Below are 24,100 nucleotides of genomic sequence, written 5' to 3' on the forward strand. Positions count from 1 at the left end.
TGCAATGTCCTAGCCATACCAAGATGAGTTGGTTTCTCTAGTCAGAAGAAGAGTCAGTTAACAGAAAGGAATATCAATAAATACTGTCTTCTAAAACCAGCAACTTATCTGTAGAATGGGGATGATTCTCTCTTCCGCATGGGGTTGTGATAAGGCCTACTCACTACTCCTCTCTGGGGTAGGAGTAGGGGTTGGGTAGCTGGCTATGTGTTTTTCCTTGGAATTGGGGACCAGCATCATCTCTGACGGGCAGTCTCTCTCCTTGCCCTCCTCCAGAGGCCTGTTGCCTAAGAAGGCGTTGGCTGTTCCCTCGGGGTGAGTCACTGCCAGCTGTTTCTGACGTGAGGATGCTAGAGATCCAGGGTTCTTTCTATTGTCTTTATGTTTCTCACTGTGGTTACCCCCTTTGGGTTTTACCTGCTACTGTCTCTTAGGTAATAAGGCTTCTCACTGATTTGAAACTCTTTACTCATTTTTTTTTTTTTTAACATATGAAGTCCTTAAGTATTTCAATTTACCACGTCACTTGGCATGTATAGTTGGGTTGAGAAATGCTCAAAGATTTTTCAGGTTTTTTTCTCATTTTTTAAAAAAAATTATTGAAATATAGTTGATTTACAGTGTTTCAGGTGTACAGCAAAGTGATTCAGTTATACATATATATAAATATATATATTCTTTTCTTACATTCTCTTTCATTATAGGTTTTTACGTGACATTGAGTATAGTTCCCTGTGCTATACAGTAGGTCCTTGTTGGTTATCTATTTTATATATACTAATGTGTATATTTTAATCCAATTCGAAAAGATACATGCACCCCAATGTTCACTGAAACTCTTTACTTTTAAAATTGCAGCCCCGAGCACACACAGGTACTCTCTTCCTCTCCAGCATTTTGTACAAGCTGTTCCATCTGCCTCGCTCATGCCTCCCTCCTTTCATCTTCTGGCTAACCCTGGTCACTCTTCACACTTTAGCTTTGATGCCACTTGCCCCTGGAAGCCTTCCATGATCATCCCAGACTGGTATTGGTGCCTCTCCTCTGTGCTCTCAGAGCTCCTTGTACTTAGCACGATAGATTATGTGCCTCTGGAGCTGTAATTGCCTGATCAGTTGTCCGTATGACTCACTGTAGGCTCCTTGCAGAGAGGGACTGTGTTTTGTTCTCTGTTATACCCCCAGAACCTTCCATATTGCCAGGTACATAAAAGGTATAGAGAGGCTTATAAGGATCAGGATAGTGGAAGAGCCGCCAAGGAGCAGACCATCTTTATGTACAATTGGCTTTGGCTTTGCAGTGGCCCTGACTATCTTTGCAGTCCTGCTTGGGAGACATAAGCCACTCTAGATCTTTCTCAGAAGAGCTCCAGCCTCTTCATCCAGGGACCACCATCTAATTTAGTTAGGTCTTCGTTTGCCCTGTAAGACACTGAGCACATTATGAAAACACACATGCAGTAAGCCACCCACCTGCCAAGCACTGCATAAATATCAGTGGGGAGACATAGGACCCAAGAATATATGTAGGGTGAGAGCCTTCAACTTCATGTTTATTTGTATATACATGACTAAAGATATCTCTACTCTCTCAAGTTTTAATAAAATGTGAAATCTTCCCCTCATTTCTGAAGATGTGATGATTTGCAGGCTATACTGTATTAAATTGTGAATTTTGGATGTTTCGTTTCATAATGTGATCCAGATTATTTTTCTTTCTCCCTAGTGGACATTAATCGTTTCCTGTGAGATTTCCTGATATTAGGAAACAGATGTTCCATATTTTTATCTGAGTATTTTCCAGATGCTGAACCAGGATGTGTGTGTGTGTGTGTGTGTGTGTGTGTGTGTGGTGTGTGTGTACGTGTACACAGTGAAGTTTTGAGGAATGAGTTATATCAGAATTTGCAAGTAAAACCATAACAGATATATCTACAGAATTGTACAGATGTGTCCAAGGCTGGAAATGCTTTTGGACATTCTGGTTAATGTAGTGTAGTATTGTTTAGCTAATGCAGACTGCTGGCTTAAGACTGCATTAGAACTGTCCCATGATTGTGTGCTTGCCAAGATAAGGAGTGGTGTAGCAAAAAGCACACAGTTCATGCAACCTATGATATTTTAACGGAACTGGAATTGCTTTTACCATTGTCTCTTAGCTATATAAAATTCTTCCCCCATCTCCCCATAAAACACTGACTGAGTGCCACCTGTGTGCTGAGCAGGGTGCTAGGCTCTCTGGGAGATACAAACACAAATAATATATGGACCCTTGGGACCTTATCATCCAGTAGAAGAGCTGAAACACATTCTGAAGCATCTGTAATGACAGGTAGAAGGTGGTAAAGGTCGTAGCAGTTCAAGGAGAGGAGTGGTTTCATGGAGCCAAAGAGGAAGGGAATATTTGGGGGAAGAAGTGGTACTTGAGCTAGGTTAAAAAAAATAGTAATAAAACAACACTTGCTTTAGGTCTAAGTTATTTAACTTATTGTAACTACATAAGAACTGCGTAAGGGTGGTCCGTTATGTGAGTCATGGTTTCGGTGGATTTGCTAAAATCATACTAACATTTCTTGAGTGCTTCCAGTGCAGCAGGCACAGGGCCCTGATGCTCCATATAAAGGATTTTTAATCAGAAACAATGTGGAATTGGTGCTTTGTATAATAATCTATTTTGCACAAAATGCATCTCTTCATTTTTACCTTGTGACCTTCCTTTCACGCGGAGGCCTTGGGTTCAGAGAGCAAAGGACTGAGGCCAGTCTTGGCCAACTCCAGGATTCGGGGACCCTCTGCAAGTCACCTGGCCTGTCTGGGTCTCACTTTTCTCCTCTGTAAGGTGGGGATTGTCATTCTCCCCAGCTCACTCACAGGGTAGCTGGGAAAATCAAAGTGGGTGTAAATGGAGGGTGAAAAGCAGTCAAAAGCCAAACATTTTGCCGTGAAGCCATGTCATAGCTCATGAGGTTTATACAAAATACGGCTGTTGTTTATTATTAAAACACTGTATAAATGAAAAGATGGTTATCTTAAAATTGCCAAATATCAGTAATATACTCGTAGCAAATACATATACTAACTCTTGATTATCATGCACTATAAAGAACTCATGCAAATTCAAAAGGAAAATATCAAGACCCTGCTACGCGAATAAGCAAAGAATATAGACTTATTGTTTCTCAAGGTAACAAACCATTAATAAACAGGAAAAAATGTCCATCCTCACTAATAATCTTAGAAATACACATTAAAGCAGTATTAGGAACACCATGTTATGTATAAAATGTCAAGGTCTCGGAAATTCTCAATTATTTTGTTGGTGGTATTATCATACATTAATTAAAAAGCCCCTTTAAAAGCAAAACCTACTAATTCTACTGTTAGGAATTTAGGGAAGCTAGGGAAATAAGTTAAAGGGATGAAAAACGCTGAAGCATGAAGGTTTCCAATGTAATCTTATTTATAGTAATAAAAACTGGCAGTAATTTAAATATCCAGCATTAGGGCAGAGATTTAGGTCCCTTAAACAGTCATTATGAATGTGTGTAGAAACACACAAAAAATATTTGAAATTGAAAGTAAAATGGAAAAAGAAAATAACAGCGTCATATATAGGGTTTTTTCCTGATGGCTCTATCCTAGTGTCCTCCCTTTTTTTAATCCTTAGAGCAACAATGTGCAAAAGTCATATTAGTCCTACCTTACATGTCAGAAAATTGAGGCTTAGGGGTAAATTGTCCCAGGACTTGCAGGTCACCAGCTGAGGAGCCAGCATCAAACCTAGATCTGTCCAACTCCAAAGCCTTTGCTACCAATAGCATATAAACTATGGCCATAGTCATATAACACATGTCTATCGAGGGTAACAGAAAAAAATAAATAGTAGCACTAGTATGGTGGGAATATGGGTCATTCCAAAGAATGCTATCCTTTTAAAACTGCCATTGGGGGAAACAAACCAACAAAAAACTGCCATTGCCCTTTCAATAGAAAAGGAGAAACAAAATATGTGGAGTGTAATATTTCACAATTAATTGTTCAATCTGACTTCTTTATATTCTCTTAAAGTTTGGCAAACTAGGAATATATGTGTATTTTTAAAGATTTCTCACTGGCATTGACATTATGAGGATACTTTCTCTCCATCTTATCCACAAATTAGTTGAGGACATATACCACCAAGCTCCTCAATTGAAAACAAATTTTAAGTCACTAGAAGCTCTCTGAAGATTAAGAACAGTGACCAGGTAGAAGAGTTTCTCCCAGCGAACAGCCCAGACCAGCTCTTTTGACCAGGACATAGTCTTAAGGTGGGGAAAATGGTGTGGCACCATTTGGCTAAAATAGGCCAGTTCACCAGCTCCAGGCGTGCCCTTCCCAGGGACAGAAACCTTGCACAATAAAGGAAAATGTCACCATTTTGGTGACTGTTTACTGTCTTTTACCTTTGGGGATCAACACTTGATTCTTGATGCTTTAACCCATATGGCATTACTTTATCAAGTCAGTAGCCCTGCCAGCGTGTCAAAACACACGACTTTCTGTGGTGGATCAAGGCACAGGGCATATTTCTTTTGCTTTGTCTTGCCTTTATGGAACATGTGCCTTTTATGCCTACTGTAGGGTCCTTTATATGTTTCAAAGGCCCTTTTATATCTGTTTTGCCATTTGAGATAACATCATGTCAGTATTTGCAAGTGAAAACATAATAGACCTGACCAGAGAGAACAGTGGAGCCATCTGGAGAGCTGGAAACATTCTCCAACATACTTCTCAATATAATCCATTCCGATCACTCCCAATTTTGTAGGTGGGGAAATTGAGGCACATAGAAGTTTAGTGATTTTGCTGGAAATCACTGACAGTGAAGACAGCTGGAAGCCAGGCTTATAAATCTAGTGTTCACTCTCCTCCAGCGCCTGTATTGTGTTATTTTCTAGAGAATTAAAATGAGACTAGGAACAAATATGTTCAGACAGATCATAATCCACTTGCCATTCAAAGCTAAATTAGGTCTCCGAGGACTATCATTTTGTATTTTATAATTGCAGTAAGCTTTATAATAATGAAAGGAATCTAGCAGGTTATCATGTTCATTCTAGACAAGTCCTGCCCAATAGAGCTTTTTATGGTGATTGAAACATTCTACACCTGTGCTCTTCAGGACAGTAGCTGCTTCTGTGTCCACCTGACCACTTGGATGTGGCTCATGCACTGGGGGAATGAGTTTGTAACTGTATATATTTACATTTAAATCCCTACATGTGCTAACGGCTATAGTATTGGACAACACAGTTCTAGACTTCTCAGTATTTTTTTGCCATCTCCACTTGGATGTCTCCAAGTTAACAGGGTCAAATCAGAGTTCTTGATTTTCTTTCCTCTCTCAACCCGTTTCTCCCGCAAGGAAGCCATCATTGACCCAGTTGCTTGAACCAAAACCCATGTGTCATCTCAGCCCCTTCCTTTTCCTCATTGGCCACATCCACTTCATCAGCAGGTCCTAGTTTTTTTACCTCCAGAACCTGTCCTGAATGCATCTGTTTCTCTCCATCTCTACTGCTACCATCCTAGGCAAAGGTACCATCATATCTCACCTGCACAATTGAGTAGCCTCAGAATTGGCCACCATTGATCCGTTCACTCACTGTTGCCTTTTTGAAACTCCTCCATTCAGCTGCCAAAGAGACATTGTTAGGCCCTCCAGTGGGTTGCATCACTCGCTGCTTGTATGAAAGAATTTGTAGAACTTATCTAGAAGTTCTCTTATTTTTCTTCTTTGTATACTTGTTTATTTCCTGTTTCCTATTAAATGTAAGGGCCCCTATGTCGGGAACCTTATTTACCTCATTCACTGCTGTATCTCCAGCACCTACAACTGTGCCTGTCCCTTAATTTGCACTCAGCAAACCTCTCGAGAATAATTAAATTACTGTTCATTGTGGAAGGAGATGAGATAGCAAGATCAAAAATGCAGATTTATAATGTGGTTGTTAATATCTGAGAGGATGCTGACATCCATATCCATGGGAAGTTGGTGGTCTCTTCTATATTCTGGATGCAAGTAGGAAGGGTGGGTATTATGGCTAATTGTATTTATGTCTGAGTAGGTGGGCTGGGCGCAGTCCTGATGCAATCTCTGACATGAGCCAGAAGGAGGTCTCTTTTTCTCTAGAAGTCTATGTATGTCCTAGATCGTGAAGCTTTTTTCTTTCCTGCTGTTAGAGAAAGAGGAGAGTGTCCTCCTACAAGGACTTTTATATCCATCCAAGGGAAGTGTAGGTAGTGACGGAAGGAAGCATCTTATGGAACTCTGGGGTAGAAAGTGGCACAACCACGTCTGAACAGCAAAAGGAGATTTTCAACATGAGGCTGTTGTTTTTAAAAAAAAAAAAAAAAAGATGTTTGGAACATACTCATAGCCAGTTTTTGGAAACCAAGAAAACTTTAGGAAATAGCAATTTCTGTTCTTTTTTCCTTGAATATTGCATTTTTTAAAGGAAAGTGTCTTTTCTGGCATTTCTTTATAGTGGCCAGCCAAGGCATGTTATTACGTAAATCCATGTGCAGTGTAAAATGAAACTGATGAACTTGTTGGGGGTATGATCAAGTTAGCCATGCCCTGGCCTGCATTGCTTCTGTTTCCTCTGGTATTAAACAGACCTAGGAAATGACCATTCCCTCAGCACAGGCTGAATTTAAAAGATGAAGTTAAAGCTTGCTTTGTTGGGCTTCCCCGGTGGCGCAAGTGGTTGAGAATCCGCCTGCCAATGCAGGGGATATGGGTTCGATCCCTGGTCCGGGAAGATCCCACATGCCGCGGAGCAACTAAGCTCGTGTGCCACAACTACTGAGCCTGTGCTCTAGAGCCCGTGAGCCACAACTACTGAAGCCCATGCGCCTAGAGCCCGTGCTCCACAATGAGAGAAGCCACTGCAATGAGAGGCCCACGCACCGCAACAAAGAGTAGCCCCTGCTTGCCGCAACTAGAGAAAGCCCGCGTGCAGCAACGAAGACCCAACACAGACAAAAATAAATAAATAAAATAAATTTTTAAAAAACCATTTAAAAAATTAAAAAACAAAGAGCTTGCTTTGTTCAAGTGCATATCTGGAGACTCTTTCTCCTGGTGTGTTTTTATTAGGCCCAAGTTTGTACCCCTGACCCCTGTCCTTCCAGTGCTGTGCCAGTGTTTTCATGTGTGTGCCTTTATGGAGCATCTGCTGTATACCAAACACATTGCAAGGTCCTGGAAAGACAAAGATGAGTTAGACACATTCTCAACCTCCAGAGATTCTGCAAACAAGTGGACAGAGAGACCAGTAAATGAAAAACTGAAACACAGGAGCCACTTGGATTAACAGAGGGAAGTACAGGGGCAATGAGAGTAAAAGGCAGTGGGACACAGAGGGAGTCAGGCCCAGTATAGCGTTAAAGAGTCCAGGCTCTGGCACAGAAAACGAATTTATGGTTGCCAAAGAGAAAGTGAGGGGAGGTATAAATTTGGAGTTTGAGATTAACAGATACATACCACTATATATAAAATAAACAACAAGGACGTACTATATAGCATAGAGAACTATATTCAATATCTTGTAATAACCTATAATGGAAAAGAATCTGAGAAGAATATATGCATATTCTTTATATATACAGTATAGAAAACTGAATCACTTTGCTATACACCTGCAACTAACACAACACTGTAAATCAAATTACGTCAACTTAAAAAAAAAAAAAAAAAAGAGTGCAGGCTCTGGAACCAGGCTGTCTGGGTTTACAGTCTGGCTCTGCCATTTATAAGCTGTGTGACCCTAGGCTACTGACTTGACCTCTATGCCTCAGTTTGCTCACCTGCTAAATGTGGTAATAACCCATTTCATAAGGTTACTGAGATGATTAAAGGAGCACGTTAAGCGCTTGAAATGCTCCATGAAAATCAGCTTTTATTATTATCAGTAGTAGTGGTACATAATTATCAGTTGAGTTGAGTGAATACTACTTTACTACTGTTACTGCAGAGAAGTTGCCCCTAAGCCAGCTGAAGGAGTTCACACAGGCTCCCCAGAAGTGTTGATTTTTTAATTGAGACTTGAAGGCAGGCAGATACTGTAGGGAAAAGACGTGCTTGACAAAAAGAACAGAATCTGCAAAGGTACAGAGAAGTGAGAGTGGCGGGGAGGGGGGAGCATTTAGGGACCTGTAAATAGGTTTGTGTGGGTAAAGGGCAAGTGCCCACAGGAGAGTGCCTGAGGGGCAGGCACGAGGTCACTGGAGCTTTGGAGACTGGGCTAAGGAGCTTGGACTTAATCCTACCACCTAGAGGAAGCCACTGAAGGATTTTCAGCAGGTTCAGGGGTCGCCTTGGGAGACTGGGAGGCAGCACCCCCAGTGGCCTCAGCCCACAGCCTGTTGATTCTAAATGATGTCCCTCACCAGCCTCCTTCCCTATCATTTGGGCAGGAAATTCATGTGTGTGGATTTGATTTTGCTCATTGGGTATGATTTCTTTGGAGGGGGGCACAGATTAATAAAGTGAAAGGATATGTTTATGTAATTCCTTTCTACTCCCTACCCCTGCTAAGACAGATACAGAGATGTCTAGCTTACAGACTCATTTGAGAATCAGATGAAAGTGATAGACTCTTCCCTCAGAAAAATCACAAAGACACGATTTTCCAAAGACCCCACCTTAACCTCTCCCTGCACCCCCATCTTGGTCATCCAGAAAGGCCCCCTAGACGCAGTACAGTCTTTTTGACCCCAGGCTTGCCTGTGGTTTTTGTGTTCCCACCCCAAATTATTTTAAATTTAATTTGCTAGTACATCCCATCAATTCTCCATCTGCCATCAGTGCTATCATCTGACCATGTATGATGGGAGCAACCTTGGATCACTTGACAGTTATAATTAAAACTGAAAGTAATTATCTTATTTTGACCCGTTCAAATTTAATTGAGAGTATAGTGGCTAAGGGCATGGGCTCTGGAGACCAGCTACGTAGATTAGAATCCCAGCTCTGTCAGTATCTTATAACTGAGTAATTACTTAACCTCTCTGTGCCTCAGTTTCCTCATTACAAAATGGGAATGATAATATACGTACCTCGTGAAGTTATTGTGAGGGTTCATTAAGGTAACATGGGAGCTTGCTGAGAACACATAGCAAGTACTATACAGTATTTGCTATTATTATGTTTTTTTTTAACATCTTTATTGGGGTATAATTGCTTTACAATGGTGTGTTAGTTTCTGCTTTACAACAAAGTGAATCAGTTATGAATATACATATGTTCCCATATCTCTTCCTATTATTATGTTATTATTTCTACTAAATGACATCATGGAATGTGGTAATTAATGATGAATTCCTAAGAGCAGGAAAATAGATAAACAAAATCTCCATGTGCATTTCACTCACTTTGGATCCTTGCCAGTACCTGAAGGCCAAGGATGGTTCCCTAGGCCCATGCTGTCTGATACGGAAGCCACCAGCTGCTGTGGCTGTTGACTACTTGGACTGCTGCTAGCCCGAGTTGAAATGTACTGGGTCTTGAAGATTTAGTATGACAAAAAAAAAAGAAAGCAAAATGTCTCATTAATCATTTTTTATATTGTTTGCATGTTGAAATGATAATATTCTGAGTAAATTCAGTTAAATAAATATTAAAATTGTCGTCTGTTTCTTTTTGCTTTTTTAATGTGGCCACTAGAAAATTTAAAGTTATATATGTGGCTTGTGTTATATTTCTGTTGAACAGCAGGGCTTTAGGCTCGCCATTATCAGTAAAATAAAAAGGTGTGGTTATCTGTGATCAGGTGCTCACTATTGAAAAGCCTGGTACACTTCTCCTATTGCCCTTCAAGTTATACTGGACCATCCTTTTTTTAATCGGTTCCATAAAGGGAGTCATGGCTTGGTGCTAGCAGAAGGGAGTGGAGGGACCAAAGCAAGAGCAACAACCCAGGAGGCTTCCGCTGACTTGGAGGGGTTTGGACAAAAACACTACCATTTATAGTTATACTGGCCTCAGACTTTGAACACTCCCTGAAGGAGATGAGAGAATGCTCTCTGTTCAGGAAGTTGAAATATGTAGGCAAAACACTCTCCCTATTCCATCAGGAGCCAGAAAAAGCTTTGCTAATCTTTATCTAAAAGAATAAATACTCAGTGTGATGGCAGTCACTGGGATCGAAGGCACACCCTTTCCAAATGTGATTTACTTACGGAATGCTTGTTTCATTCTATTTCAGATTTATTCCATCACCTAAAAACCTGGTAACGGTGGGCCACACAGAGTCTTACTGGTAAGTGCTCTTTCATTTTTAAAACAAAGTGACCGTTTGACGTCACTTTTGAAATGATGCTCACACTTCTAAGTTAGATGCATCTCTACTAGTACTATGATTAGATGTCTATTTATTTACGTTTTTTTTTCCCTCTGAAATGATTGACGATGTTTCCATGCCTTAAAAAAACAGATCAATCCATGTCCTTTTGCTAAGAACATGATCAGGGAAAAGATCTATGATTGCATGCCAAATACTATTAAAATAAAAACTTTTTGTGTGTGTTGAAACTATTTCCAGGCCCCTGTTGATAGTCTGCTTGTTTCAAACAGTATCCAAAACAACAAAGTGATACTTCAGCCAAGGAATTCAGACAGTTCCTTGCAGTGTGTTGTAATGAAGATTGGCTCATAGATGTAACATTAGCTTTCTTATTGCCCTATTTTTTCTCTCATCTCTCTTTAAACCTAAATGTGACTGTCATGAGATAAGAGTTCTGTAGTGGTAGAAAACTTCCTTTAGAGCTGGGAAAGTAATGTACTTCTGAAGTGAAAAAGCTTCTGAGGCTTCAGGTGACACCGCTCCCTGATATGTGGCGATAATGTTAGTTGCATTGTGTATCAGTTAGCTTTTGCTGTATAACAAACCTCTTCAACATTCACTGACTCAAAATAGCAATCATTTCTTTATCCCATAATTCTGTCGGTTGGCGATTTGGGCTGGGCCTAGGTGTGTGATTCTTTTGGTTTCAGCTAGGACCATTCATGTGTCTTCAATCAGCTGCAGGTCCAGGTCACCTAGGCTGGGGGTCACCTGGCTGTCTGCTGGAGTGATGACAATGACTAAGACATGTGTCTCACTGTCCTGCAGGCTACCCTGAGCTTGTGCACATGGCATTTGGGCAGGGTACCAAGAGACACAGCAGATGCGTCTTGAGGCCAAGGCTCAGAACTGCCACAACATTGCTTCCACCACATTCTGTTGGCTAAAAGAAGCTATGTGGCTAGTGTAGATTCAAGAGGTACAGGAATAGATTCTACCTCTTGGTGAGACGAGCTGCGGAATCACATTGCAGGGAGGATGGTTACAGAGAGGGGAAGATTTGCGGCCATTTTCACAATCCACCCTACAGTGTTTATGGGTCTCACGAAAACAGCTGTGATGGAATGAAAAAAGCGCCTGGAGAGTGAGAGGGCTCAGGTCACGCTCCCATCTCATAGCCCGTCCCCTCGGCCCGTTCTGATCGACAGACCCTGGGATCCTGGTCTTGCTGTCTGCCGCCTGGCATCCCGGTCAGTTCAGCAGCATCCTGGGTGGTCTTGCCAATACCAGCTTTCCGCTCCCAGCCTCGCTTCATGGTACGCAGCACCGCCACACCAGTCTTCCTTCAATTCAACTTTCAGGAAGTTCCTCCTTTGCTCAGAAACTGTCAGTGCCCCCATGTCATCCACCACACCAGCCTAGACTCCTCTCTGGCTTCTCCACTTCCATTATCTGGCCCAGTCCTCTCTTGTTCAGCTCCCACTATTCCTTTTCCTCTAGCCAGACTAGCCTGTTTACCGTTTCTCCTGAGGACACCTCATGCAGCTCACCCCTTCTCTGCTTGGAAATCCTCCTCATTCTGCAGGGCCCGGTAGAATCTTCCCTTCTCTGTAACGTGGCCTTCCCTGCCTCTTCCCACCATCTGTGATCTTCTCTGCTCCGAATACTTCAAAGCCAAACACTGTCTTCTGTCATGCACCCTTCTTCAGCTTCGCTAGTCTTACCTCCTCAGTAGCTTTGTCAGTGCCTTGAGAGCAGAAGGTTCCATGTGCCTCCCTTGCAGTACTCAGTACAGGGCCGAGAGGACAGTGGGTACTTAGTCAGCCAGGACCCTGCACCTGGTCACCCACCAGCAGCTCCCCAGGATCACATGAGGTACCTGTTGAAATACAAGTTCACAGTCCCTTCACTGGGCCGTCTACGTTCATTAGGTGAACCCTGGGGATCTTGAAGCACTCAGATGATTCTGATGTAATAGCTACACAGTTGGCAACCACTTGTTGAGGAAAGAACAAGAAATTTATATGAGACTGGGGTTTGAGTCCTGGCTCTGCTACTTCTTGGCTCTAGGACCTTATAAATGTGACCTTTCTGAGCTTCAGTATCCTCATCTGTAAAACGGAAATAACATTTAACTTGAGGATTGCCAAGAAGATAAAAAAGGATGATGTAAAAGGGAATGAAGTACTGATACATGTTACAACATGGATAAACCCTGAACATATTATGCTAAGTGAAAGAAGCCAGTTACAAATGTCCACATATAATATGATTCCATTCATATGAAAATGCAGAATAGGGGAATCCATGGAGACAGAAGTAGATTATTCATTGCTTAGGGTTGGGAGGTGAAAATGGGGGACATGGGGGGATAGCTAAAAGGTATAGGGTTTCTTTTTGGCGTGATGAAGATGTTCTAAAATTTATTCTGGCAGTGGTTGCACAGTGCCTGTAAATGTACTAAAAACCACTGAATTGTACATGAAAATGGGTGAACTGTATATGAATTATATCTCAATGAAGTTGTTTAAAAAAAGAATAAAAAGAAGTGTTCCCTCCTCTTAAAAAAAAAAAGGATGATGTATACGCAAGTGCTTTATAAACCATAGAATGTAATTAAAATACATTAATTGATTATGGATCGGTGGCTAGCCAGTGTTTCAAAAGGGGCAGTTACCTCTGTGGTGGTAGTCATGGTAGTGATAGAGGAATAGACAGTGAGTAATCCAGTGGTGGAAGGATTAATAATTACAGCAACAGTAGTCATTTAGTGTCTACTGTTTATTGAATGCCGACTGTATGCTGGGCACTGTGGTAACTGCTTCCCATAGAATTATTTGAAATTTACGAGAAGATCCCCTTGTTCAGTTGCATCTGTATCATAATTACAGCCTATTCCACCATTAGTGATTTAGTCCTTTGATTTCTCCCTCTTCATTCCTGAGAGAAATAGTTGGTTGAGCTGCTATCAACCATTGACAGCTTGCCAGTGTCAAGTACAGGGACCTGTAGAAGTGTGATCTGCTTTGATTGGTGGGAGAAGTTGGGGAAGGGAGAGCAACCAACAGTGCTAGGGAGAGAGTAGGTGTGGGACGTGCAGGAATGGACCACAGGGCACCCAACTGCCTGAGGAAGGATGGAGTAGGGGGAGGGGAGTGCAGGAGGGCGGGAGGGCGTGGTCTGAGACATTTGCTGACGTGACAGTTTGGCCCAGGGCTGTCTCTGGTCTAAGGCCCACCACATGCTCACGCTGCTTGCTTGGAACTTCCCTGTAACAGCTATCACAACAGGCAGCATTTATAAAACTGTCCTCTGTTCACTGTCTGATTCGTTGTACATTATTTTCATTGCTGTTGATCTAGTGTATGTGCCTGTCTTCTTTCAAAGAGTTTTGAGGTGGCTTTTAAATACACATATATTAAGATTCAGACAAAGAAGGAAGGAAGGAAATTTGTGGGGAAGGAAAAGTAGGGTGAAATCCGAGATTAGGTTAGGCCCCCAGTTCTTAAGTGAGAGCCTGTACGCACACTAGCAGCCCCCATGGTCTTGCCTCTGAGTTTCTGAGCAGTCAGTACTAGGAAAACGTGCTCAGTTAGGAGTTCTTGGTGGCTAGAGGATAAAAGCACTCTAGTTACTCAGAAGAAGCAAGGTTGATTGTGATTCTTTCGAGACTTAGAGTAATTTCCCCCTGGGTGCTCAGGAGGAGGATGCCACCTAAGGCAGCGAACAACATCCCTATAGAAATGACTGATGAGGACCACCCTCCATGTAGACCAACGACGTGTGACACCTGAGTGCTGCCCAAGAAGATCCTTCCAGGCCAGGTGTGCATTTCTCTGCTGGCCTTGCTTCACCCAAGTATAAAATGTAATATTTTCAGGGCTTCCCTAGTGGCAGTGGTTGAGAGTCCGCCTGCCGATGCAGGGGACGCGGGTTCGTGCCCTGGTCCGGGAAGATCCCACATGCCGTGGAGCAGCTGGGCCCGTGAGCCATGGCCGCTGAGCCTGCGCGTCCGGAGCCTGTGCTCCGCAACGGGAGAGGCCACAACAGTGAGAGGCCCGCGTACCGGAAAAAAAAAAAAAAAAAAGTAATATTTTCAGCTGTAATAACAAGCATATATATTCATCCCTCCTCCCTCCCGTGTGATGCATGTCACAGACCGTCATGGCTCTTGATGCTGAGCCCAGACATTTGGCTATGGCCCAGGCTTGGCACACGAGTTGAGATCTCCTTACCATCCCAGTTCTAAAAGAATAATGAACAACTTCCTGGGAAGTACTCAGTGAAAGTTATTTCTCCCAACTCCAAATCGTGCTATGCCCTGACTCAGTCTGCAGAGTGGCTTTTTGATGCACAGAATTTACACTGACCCTGTCCACTGTGACCTGTGTGGCCCACTTCGCTTGCTCCACGTGTATCTCTCCTTCTGTTTTGAGCCCTGTGGCTCTGCGTCATTTTAGATACCAGAGTGTTCTGTACCTTTTGAGGGAACCAGGGCAGTTTGAGAAGCTCACTGGAATAAGATTAGTAGACTCCAAGGATGTATTGGATGGCAGCAAACTATAAACTGAGCTACTATTGTCCACTTATGTGATTTTCTTCTTCTAGTCGGTGACTTTAATAATTTTTGCAGCAGTAGTGTCTGATGGGTTGGCAGCACTGGTAAGGGAGCAGAGGGTGATATGAAAGTAATGTGCATAGGATGAAAAAAAAGTTAATTCAGTAAGGATCATTGTCAGAGAGGAGCCCAGAATTCCACGAGGACTGCCTATAAATGGGAATTTCCTTTTGGGCTTTGTCTTCATTTAGATCAGGTTTCTTAGTTAGAATTATTTTGGTAGCAAGTAACAGAAGTCCAACTTAAACTAGTGTCTTGACTTAATGACCAACATGTCCGTGTTGGCATGGACTTCAGGCATAGGTGTATCCAGGTGTTCCAAAAAACATCAGGCCATTATCCTTCACTCTCTCCATCTCTTGATTCTGCTTAACTCTGTCAGCTTCATTCTCAGGCAGTCTCCCCCTCAGTACCTTGCAGAGGTAGCCATCAGCGTTACACTTCCATCATCTTCACAGCTGTGGTTCTCAGAGAAAAGAGAGTGCCTCTTTTGTCATTGTTCTAACAACAGTACCAAGGAGGTCTGGCCCAGTTTGGATTCCTTGCCTGAATCAACCTGGCTAGAAGTAGGCAGTAGGCAATAAGCAGTATCTGCTTGGCCAGGGCTTGTTCATGTGTTCCTCGACAGAGGGTGAATCGTACCTGAAGCACATGGCACAGGGTCCCTAGGAAAAAGGAGGAACTTTGTTACCAGAAGAAAGGAAAGAAAGAGCATGCCAAGCAATTAAAATTTCTAGGTACCAGAGTGCACTGATTTAGAAATTCTTAATTTGGCGTCCATTAAACTTGAAAGGTTTAAAATTAGATTCAGCTTCAGTTACATTGACTACCTATTCCAAGTTTAGTATCATGATCAGACTAGCAACAGTGAGCATAGTGAGAGGAGGAGTGTGGGTGACCCCATTGTGGGGTCACGTAGGCAGCTTTTGGCCTGACGACCTCATGTCGTGTCCCCTGGATCTAGATTATTAACCTGAAGACGATGAATAGACTTCAGTGGATCTGTAATCCATTGAATGAATCAATGAATGGGCTTCTCTAATTATTTGCAAAATGCTGTGTATGTACTTTTTTTTTTTTTTTACTGGAGAAAGGGATCATGCTTCCATGATTTTTTCGTAGGACTCCCTAGCCCCCTACTGCTTAAGAGCAGACTTACTCAAATTGTTTTACATTTGGCTAGCTTAATCTTATGTGTTCACTTCTTTTCTTGGCTCAACGAGTAGAGTTTAGTGTCCATGATAAACACAGCTCCCTATGGAACAGACACAGTGATGTCAGTGGCTGAGTATGTGGCATCAAATTGCATGTTGAGGGTTTTAGGCATACATGTAAACTTTTCACAGTCGTAGTTGCCATTTACCTAATGTTTTTACTCTGGTGTTCACCCTGTGCTAAGTGCTTTATGTGCATTGTCTGAACTGTATATTTATACACGTGACTGTAATTCTCTGAACCTCAGGTTTGTTATGGTACCACCTGCTGGAACCAGCTCCTTCGGCTGCCTCTCTGGGAACACAGGACACAAAGTCTGGCTTTTCCCTCTTCCCCGTGTCCTCTTTTGTGGGTCCACACCTCTCCACTCCCAACCCCCACATGATAGAATCCTAGAACCCCAGAGTTGGAGGAGACTGCTGAGATCATGCAGTTCAGTGGTTTTCAAACTTGGCTCTCTGCTTTTCTAGCTCAGGGACTCCTTAGAGGGAAGGATGGAAAGATCCCAAGCCCCTATCCTGCTTTGGTCACCACTGGCTGCTGAAAACTACTCACCTGGGAGAAGAGAGTCCAGAGTTCAATGTCAGACTTGTGGTTGAGTCCGAGCTACTACTCTGCTCACCTCCCTGTGTGACTCTGGGAAAGTTGCCTTACCTCTCTGAGCCACAGTTTCCTTTTCTGTCAAAGGGGTGATAATACCTGCCTCACAGAGCTGTTGGGGGCCTGGATGAGGTCATGTCTGTAAAGTCCTCGTCCCAGTGCCTGGCCCACAGGCACTGCTGCAAAGGTTAGCTGTGACTAGGACACTGTACAGCACAGCTTGTGAGACGTAATTAAGACACAGCTTTATTCTTGTCTCTCACCATGCCTTTAAAGTTGATTCACTGGGGTGTGTTTTTCCCCATTTCCTGATAAAAACTTGATCAGGCCTATGACGTTTCTGGTTACTCTTAGGTAACAAAAAGTCCTACGGCCCCTATAAGTGACACACATACACACACACACACACACACACACACACACACACGCCGCATACTTTCTGGAAATTGGAAATGCTCACTTTAGTCTGTGAACGGTCAGTGTTTACTCCAAGAGAAGACTTCCCTCCATCTTGCCCACCATTCCAGGCCTGCCCAGGAGAGGCAGAGAGAGAGGAAAGCTCTTACCTGACCACTGTTGTCGCGCCTGGCACTGGGTTCTCTGAGCCTGGCTGGTGGGTGAATGGACTCTCTTTTGCTTTCCTAGCTGTTTCCATGGCTGTCCTGAGGACTCCCACACCAGCACATTCCACCAGGACCTCCCAGGATTCGGGCAGTGCCTCTCCTTCTGCTGGTTGCTACCATCCTCCATCAGCTTCTCGTTCCCATACAGATTCTCTCTTTGGGGTTCCCTCATCCTCAGTCTGAAGCCCTGGTGGGTAGAGCCTGTTTCAAAGAGACCAGAGCTGGCATTCCTGGTGCCCTTTAACCCCCCATCAGGGGAGGGGGCAAGCAGACCCTTTCTTCTACTGTCACCTTATATTGCTTCAGCTCCCCTCCCACATTTTGGTTCCTCAAGCAGGTGTCACATGCCAATCCCCAAACTCGAGGAGCCCTCCAGGTGCTGTCTTTTGAAACTCTTGTCTCCAGGTTTGAGATGAAAAGTGGACTCCCACCACTCCACCCACCTTGGGGAGGCCAGGAATCAAAGCATTTCTGAGGAATCTGCCCCACAAAATCCTCCATCACTTTCCACTGTCCTGAACCTGTTAATATCCTCCTTATGGACCTTTGAACCAGCTAGGTCAACTTCTTAGGAATTTCCATATAGTGGTCTGGCCCCGGCTTTGGAATTTCCCATCTGTTGAATCGTGTTGCCACAATGGAAACTTCCACTTGAGCATCTTGTTATATTAACTGTTGGCCCAGTTCGAGGAACTCCTCTGCAACACCCTGAAAAGCGGTCCTTTAGCCTGTGCTTGAAAACTGTCCAGGCATGGCAAGCTCCCTACCTCCCTCTCTCCCTCCCTCCCAAGAAGCATCCCATTCCGGTTTTCAGATGCTTGGAGTCGTTGGAAAGATGCTGCTCCCATGAAGCCAAGGCTGAGTCCCTGTAACCTTGCCTTTGATGGGATCAGAAGTGTGCATGTGAGGCTCGTCTGAGAAAATCTGCCTGGGCTGCAGGGATTCGAGTGGCAGCCAGGTTTGCACCAACACTCTGTTCTCTAAAACCACAGGGAAGCCTCTGACTTTGTCTCTGGGCCGGTTTTCTTTGTTGTCACGCCAACAGCACATAACCCCAGCAGAAAGCTAGTATTGGGAAACTGTGCTCAAGCACCATTTCTCATGCTCATTACCCTAACTAGTATCCTTTCTCTTGATCTGAGAGCTGATTTGCCTTGCTTCATGGGGGCATCTGGATCAGGGGTCCATCCACAGTTGATGAACTCTCCAAAATCAAGCCTTGCCGAATGTGCCCTACTGCCCTCCAAAGACACCCCATCCCTGCTTTTTTGCAGTTTTTCTCGTATGTTTAAGTGTCCTTTGGACTCAGCTGGTTGGTTTGCCTTCTCCCCAGCATCGTGAACTGGGCCTCTCTGCCAGGTGACCTTCTTTGTCATGTGCAAGTTGGGCCACTGTGACGGTGGATCCCACAACAAGTTGATCACTCTGTGTTTATGTTCCCCACCCCATGGTGAAGGCAGCGTCTCAGATGAGCGAGCGACATGTGCTAGCAAGCCTCTTGGGTCAGCTAAAGTTGAAGTCACTTTGGGGACAATGGCCTAAGAAAATGCTAAATGCGTTTTGGGTCGTTCCATCATGGACTGGTTCCCCTGGCAAGTCTCAACCTTATGTATCCAGATGTGAACCTGGTTTACATGCTAGTGTTACTTTTCATGCTGTCTACAAAGATGGTGAGGTGCAGCTCCCTCCCTCTCTCCCCCGCTCCTGTGCCCTCCCTCCTGCCCCACATGATGCTGGAGACAGAGGCCCGGAGGGCAGAATTCATCTCCCCTAGCACTGCTCACCTGTCTTCTTCTCTTGGCATGAAAGAATATAGTGATTTTTACTGGGCCATTCAAAAATTTCTATATATGAAATAGCTAACGGGCTGTTACTGAAAACAAGCTTTCTATTAATATTTGTGTGCATTTTACAGTAGGGAGGTGGCATAGTATAAGCAGAGAGACTGGAGTTCAGACCATTCCTCAGCTGCTTGAGATGCTTTGGGCAGAGTGGTTTAGCATCTTCGCGCTTCAGTTTCGTCATCTGTTAAATGGGGATAATGACAGTTGCCTTGCAAGAGGGCTGTATTAAAGGAACCAGTGCTTGTAATGAATTCAGCACAGTGGCCTGTCACATAGTATATATTCAATAAATGGGCTATTATCATTGTTTGCATTTGACTGTCGTGATGATTTCTAAAAAACTTTTAAAGCCTTGAAAACAAGTGTCAATCCTCCCGCAATAGTTGAGCAAGTCACTTACTCTTAAAGTCTCAAATTGCACATTAATAAGTGGAGGATAATCCTGTACCGGGTTATTGAGAGGATTAAGTGAAATAATCTATATGAAATGCTCAGCACAGGCCTGGCACGTAGTAAGCACCCAAAAAATGGTGGCCATTAAATAATATATTCCCATCACAATATTAGCTCCATTTTACAGATAAGAATTTGCAGGACACTTTTTTCCTTGTGATAAATGGCTTCATGAAGACACTTTTATATGTAAGAAGTTGTTCTCACTGTTTCGTTCAAGAAAAAACATTTAGCAGCTGGTTTGCTTATAAATACCAAACTGTAGCATATATGAAAGTAAGCTATATAACTAAACCAAATGGCTTTCCATTTTTTTAGGCTTCGCCTCATTTCCTTTTAAGTTTTGAGTAAGTGATTTTGCCACTAGATTAGGAGAGTTTATATATTATTTTTACAAGTCCCGTGGAAACATGCAAGCGTAGCTATATTTAGCTAGATACTCTAAATTCACATCAATTTATTTTGTGCTCTTGCAATAAAGATGCATGGTGGGCACCTTCCTGGCATCCAGGGAGGTCTTGGAAGGGGCCATGGAGGAGAAGACAGGGCCAGACTATAACAAGATGACCCAAACTGGAGATCGGGGCTTGGTCAGGAGGGTGGCGAGCTGGCCAGGGCGGAGCAGGGATTCCTGACAGGGAGGTTTTCTCCTCTCACGGGGCAACACCTGCACTCCGTTGAGCAGTTCGTCCCTAGGGTCCTCTTGGAGCAATGGGCAGTCCTGAGCAACAGAGCTCCTATCCCCTTGCTTCCTACTGACCAGGTGCTCGTGCTGCACCAAATACCAGGTTTGCGAAGAATGATGATGACATCATTATTTGTTGGGCTGATTCTGAAGTTTGTGTCACTCGTGCCTGGACACCTTCGGTGAGGAATGATCCAGGTGAGCAGGAAACCTGTTCATAGGTTGGGTCTGACTTACTCACCCCTGCAGACAGACAGTTCAGCAGTAATCTTCCTTGATGTGGAAGCTTGAAATGTGGCCGGGAAGCCAGAAGGGAGGGACGGGTAGGGGACCAAGCAGTGGGGCCACTTGAGTTGGTGGGTCAGCAAGTGTGTATGGAGCATCTGCCACGCGTGCGGGCAGGATGAAGAGGAAGCGGAACCGAACCTCCTGCCTTCTTCCTTGCCCAGCTCCGTAGCCCACTCCCTGAGGCAGGGACTGAACCAACGCACGTGGCCTTAGAGAAACCCCCCATTGCCGTTTTGTGGATAAGGCTTACGAGAGCCCCCTGCCGCCACACATGCTCAACTCCAGGGCCCACGAAGGAGCTGATGGCGGTTATGAAGCTTAAGCCTCAGGATCTCTCATCGGCAAGGACTCCTTCTGATGTCCTATAGCTCATTCCTAATTTTGCATTCTTTTTTTAAAGAGGCCCCCAAATTGTACAAGGCTCAGGATCCACAAAAAACTGGATCTGTCCCAGGTCCGGGGAGAACTAGCACAGCGCTCCACATCTTTCCCTCCACCCCATTTTGCCTTCACCAAGACGCTACAACTCCAATTTGCTTCTGAACTCAGGAACAGGCTTTGGCCCTGTGTGTGTGTGTCCTCTGCTGTGGCTTGACCCAGCTAGACCTGAGTTCCCTCCCAGAGCCCCTAACCCCGTGAGTGAGGGGGAGGGAGGCCCAGCCAAGAACTGCTGTCTGGGCTTCTTCCTGGCCACCAGACACCCTCCCCTGGGGTGGAAAGGTCCCACCGTTCCTGCAGGAAGGCAGGGCGGGTGCTCTCAGCCCTCCCGTGGCTTTGTGGTTGCTGGGAGGGGAGGCCCTGCAAAGGAGCCGGGCAGGAGGGAGCCAGCCCCGTGTGAGGCATCAGCTGGCTAAAATAGGCCTGGTGGAAAATTCTCCTTTAAGAAAAAAAAAAAAAGTAATATCCTTGAAACTTGTATCAGCTTTGGCAAAACCATAACTCTGATCTCAAGTTTTGGGAGAATGGGCCTGCCAACCTACAGGACTGTGCAGATGGGTGCTGGCTTGCTCTCAGCCATAATCATGTCCCTTCCCTCTCATGCCGCACAAGGGCTGGAGTGCTTTGCTAATCAGTCAGGATTAAATGTACTGAGAAGAAGCGAAAGGAGGGGAAAGGCCCTTTTTGTATGTGAACGTCTTTCTACCACTGTGCAAAAGGATACCCAAGTTTGAAAATAATTTTCTCTTTCAGTCAAATGCTGGCCAACTTCACCCCCTGGTGGAGAAATAGAGGACTGTGTAAAATGAGCCATCAGGCATCATTGTCATGACTGATATCTGGAAATTCTCAGCCTGTGATGAGTTAGGACAGTGAAAGGGGCTGGGTGTATAAGGTTTTGGGGTTTTGGGGTGGGTTTTTTGCCTTGAAACTAACTGTTTCTAAACTTAGGGTTAAATTTTTTTTTAATATCTGTAAAGAGTAAAATGGTTAAAATGCCACTAGGTTTAAGGCTCACACCTATTAAACTGTAGTGGACTTTTTTGCCAAAGCTCTGCCACCAGTGCTAGTTATGGCCAATCCTTACCGGTCTGTAGGCTTCTTTTACTCCTTGAGATTGTGGCAGAGACATAGAACCAACCAGAAAATAGAGATTTCAGCCACCAACTGGATATCTATTAGTGATCCTGACTTTCAGACTCCAGCTCACCACGGCCCACGTTGACGTCTTTTGCTTTAGTGCTGCGAGTTTAAATTATTTGCCTTAGTTCATTTACACCTACTGCTAACAGCTTCCAGAAAGTCAGATTTGGGCTAACTAGGTGATAGCCATTTCACTATTTCCTACATATTTTTAAAAGGAAAATGCAAAACAGAAGGATAATGGTTGAAATATAAAAACCTTCCCATATATGTCATCTTCTGTTGAAATATGATTTTATCCTGACACCTTTATCAATCTTTTGTTAATTACTCAACTGCTTTTAATTACCAGAACTGACCTGACTGTTTAGCTTCTGTTGTGTCTTCAATAATAAGAGCCTTCCTAATAGAATCTCATCTGCTATCTTTCGTTCACCAAGTGGTAGTTCGTGTCCCTGGTGAATGTTTATCATCTCCATTGTCCTGGATCTCCATCCCCCAAGTGGAGGATACAATCGTATTGTTTATATTAGTAATGCTTTTAATAGTTGTTGTTTTTTTAAACCTTTCTCTGCTCTCAGAAACCCTTAGGTGCACTTCAGATTTGAGAGCCTGGCATTGTAAGAGGCTGTTTGTTACTCATACATCAGATTAACTGCCTTGGGGCTGTTTTTCCTCAAAAGAAAGATGTGAAAGAAGATGAATGTGCACACACACCTTGTAGGTTCATGTAATTGTTTTCAATATTTAATGGAGTTTTCTAATGATTATTGATCATATTTTTATATATATTGTCTAATTTTTTACCTCACGAAATTTTTATGTAAGAAAAACAATTTTTTGATGGTATCATCTGTTTGCTTTTTCCCCAAGTGTATGGAAACCAGTTGTCCTAAGCACTAAATAGGCATTATTTGGGGGTGTGGGGGGTATATTTCTCCCAGGATTAGTTCCTGGGAGAATCCTCTAGTTTCTTGCCTTTTGACTCACTCTGACACAACCCAGAGGAGGGAATGGGCCTGGGGAGCTGGACTTGCTGCTGGCCCAGCCTCAGGCCACAGCACAGCACAGACTGGTTGCTTTTCTTTCCTTGCTCGTGGCTGCAGCCACCATCCCAGTTGTTTGAGGAGATCACACGCACACACAGACACACACACACACAGACACACACACACACCTTTCTCTCTTCCTGGCCATCTGTCCCCTTTCCACTGTTAAAACTGGCCATTAATCTAATGTTGAGACAGCCTGACTCATTAATGATTCCTTGATGTCCAGGTAACTGCAAGGCTGAGCAACATCAGAATGGTTTGTAAGTTCCATCTAATTTCTGGGCATTTTCAAGCTTTCATTATTATTCACAAATGGCCGCACCCTGAAGTTCAGACTCTGCTGACCAGGACGAACAGGAAGGAGAAGGGCACACTTATTTGGGTTTGGTCGATCTGGGGGTTCATGTTTTTGGTAAAGGGCAGGTTTTGCAGACATTTTGAGGATAGTCGTGATAAGTATTATGGGGTGGAACTGGAGAGGCTCCCGTTTTCCTCTGTGCGTCCCAGCTGCAGCCATAGCACCTCTGTGTCTGTCTCAGAGCACCAGGCTCTTGCCTGCTCCATCTGGAGCGCCCCCTCTCGTTATTTGATACCAGGGTATTTCATAGCCCTTAGAATAATCTGTATTACCATGTTTATTTCTTTACACGAGAGCTTGACGTCAGCACCTAGAAGAATACTAGCACAAAGCAGACACTCTGAAAATTTCGAATGAATGACGGAACACACAAACAAAAGAATGAACAAGTGAACAAACGAACACATGTATTCAGGGTCAATCATGAGAGGAGCAGTGCTGTTTGTAACCATA

The 24,100-nt window shown here is 43.8% G+C and overlaps 1 protein-coding gene across 2 annotated transcripts in view; it reads left to right on the forward strand.

Annotated features, from left to right (window-relative positions):
• GNG12 (G protein subunit gamma 12) overlaps positions 1–24,100 on the forward strand; it is a 126,272-nt gene that overhangs the window by 39,306 nt on the left and 62,866 nt on the right. For both annotated transcript variants that reach the window (XM_029229539.1, XM_029229538.1), the window contains exon 2: positions 10,253–10,306. The gene's annotated coding sequence lies outside the window, so the exon portion shown is untranslated. The remainder of the gene's footprint in view (positions 1–10,252; positions 10,307–24,100) is intronic.

Source organism: Monodon monoceros, unplaced genomic scaffold (assembly GCF_005190385.1).
Source record: "Monodon monoceros isolate NGI ecotype Baffin Bay Population unplaced genomic scaffold, NGI_Narwhal_1 Super_Scaffold_18, whole genome shotgun sequence".
Classification (NCBI taxonomy): Eukaryota; Metazoa; Chordata; class Mammalia; order Artiodactyla; family Monodontidae; genus Monodon; species Monodon monoceros.